The following is a 2,046-nucleotide window of genomic DNA, read 5'->3' as shown; positions in this document are numbered from 1 at the left end:
AATACATTTATTTTTAGCAATATTTAATCAATTTTAACATTTATTAAAAAAACTACAATTTTTGTTAGATTTTTTGATGCCAAATTAATATATACTGGTTATGTTCACTAATAACTAAAGGAAACAGTCAACATTTTCCTTTATAAAACGAAAATAAAACTTCTTGTTCGTTTGTGTGCAATAAGTAAACGAAATTGTCTTAAACACACAAGCAATGAAATCAATGGCCATATGAAGCAAAATAAACTATGATTCTTCGCCAACGACCATACCACGCTGAGTACATCGGTTCTCGTCCGATCACCGAAATTAAGCAGCGTCGGGCGCGGTTAGTACTTAGATGGGGGACCGCTTGGGAACACCGCGTGTTGTTGGCATTGTCCAAAATTTTTTTATTTCATTTTATTTTCTTTTTTATTTTTCTCTATTAAATAGAAAAAGAATGAAGTCGATGTCTTCATAGAGCCAAAATAAAAAACTCGACTGCTTATTATTTTAAGGTAAATGTAAAACATTCGCTTTTTTGCTTTTTTTTTATTAATCCATTTATTTCATTTGTACATTTGTTACAAAAGTGGCTTAAAAATAAGATCCTTATTATAACATTTGTTTATTCTCTTGTATTTAAAACTTTCAGAGACTACCAGCTAAAAATTTTTAATTGTGCTGCAATCTATTTGCTAGCATTATCATTTTTTATTTATTGTACATTTACTATGTATCGTTTATTTTAATGGCCCAAAAATTTATAATTGGTTTAAAAAGGGCTATATTATCAAGGATTTTAAAGAAAATGTTCTTATAACTAAAATATATATGTACAATTTATAACTAATTTAAAACTATCTTATATATACATATACATATATACATACAATTATTGTTCGATATTATATACCGGATTTTCCTTAGCGTCAAATTTATGATACCTTCGGTGGTAATACATTAGGGTCTCTCCATCAAATAACAGGCCTTCATCACGCATGCTTACTATAGCCGCTGGAGGCAAGTGTTTTCTTCTTGTAAGACTTATTAAACTGTCTTCACATTTACAACTTTCTTGGACAATTTCACTTTTCTCGAAAAATTGTAGTGCACAGTCAATCATGAAACTGTCAATTCTTTTAAATTGAATGTTTGAATAGATGGTTCTATTTGCAACACGTTTTCCTACTCCATCTACCATATGTCTAGATCTCATGTCTAAACAGGAGAGGAGCATGCGTCTTTCCCAAATTCTGAGCCTCTCCATCTGGGCTGATGATAAGTCACACCAGGCTGGAAAGGCGTAAGTCAGCATGGGTCTTACCACTTGGGTATATATTAGAATTTTGACATCCTTTGGAAGTCCGTTTCTCATCCTAAAAAGCCTTGCATATGCAAAGTAAATTTTCTTAGATTTGCTTAGAATGTAATCAGTGTGCCTACAGAAATCAAAATTATTGTGGAAAATTATTCCTAAATACTTGATTCTTTCAGATATTCCTATAAATCTGCCATCCACTTTAAAAGTGGGAATATGTTTCTTAAATTTTCTGAATGTAGATTTACTCTTTCCGTGAAATACTACAGCTTCACATTTATCCACATTTAAGGTAAGTTTCCAACGTTTAAAATATTGGTTTAATTGGTCAAGATACACCTGTAGCCCTCTCTCAACCGTTTTGCCATACCTACCCTGTAGTGCTAACAAAATATCGTCAGCATAGATTAGTAGCAAGCCTTCTTCAGGCTGCTCAGGAATATCGCTGATATATATGTTGTACAGCACCAGTCCCAACAACGAGCCGTCAAATTAGGTATACTAATATACAGAACAGCTGATGTCATACATGTGAAAAAGCATATGGTCTGATGGCGGCCTAACTAATGAAAATGTATCTACAGCTGAAATAGACACATGCATCCAAGGCCTAAATTCGGTATTTAAAAACGCCATAGAAAATAGTACGCCTCCTATGATGGCCAATAGGGGGTTGTTAAGACCCCTATCACCGCACATAATTAGAGTTATCCACGAGAGGAAAAGACTTAAAAGGATACTTA

At 33.0% G+C, this 2,046-nt stretch overlaps 1 non-coding gene across 1 annotated transcript; it reads left to right on the top strand.

The window, feature by feature from the left end:
• Positions 1–258: 258 nt before the first annotated feature.
• Positions 259–377, top strand: LOC141395762 (5S ribosomal RNA). The gene has a single exon (XR_012410884.1). It is a non-coding gene; the product is annotated as a 5S ribosomal RNA (ribosomal RNA).
• The last annotated feature ends 1,669 nt before the right edge of the window (positions 378–2,046 follow it).

Source organism: Musca autumnalis, unplaced genomic scaffold (genome assembly GCF_047663935.1).
Source record: "Musca autumnalis isolate F117 unplaced genomic scaffold, ASM4766393v1 scaffold_2, whole genome shotgun sequence".
Classification (NCBI taxonomy): Eukaryota; Metazoa; Arthropoda; class Insecta; order Diptera; family Muscidae; genus Musca; species Musca autumnalis.
Note: the sequence above shows the minus strand (reverse complement) of the source record. Positions and strands in the feature narration are given on the sequence as shown.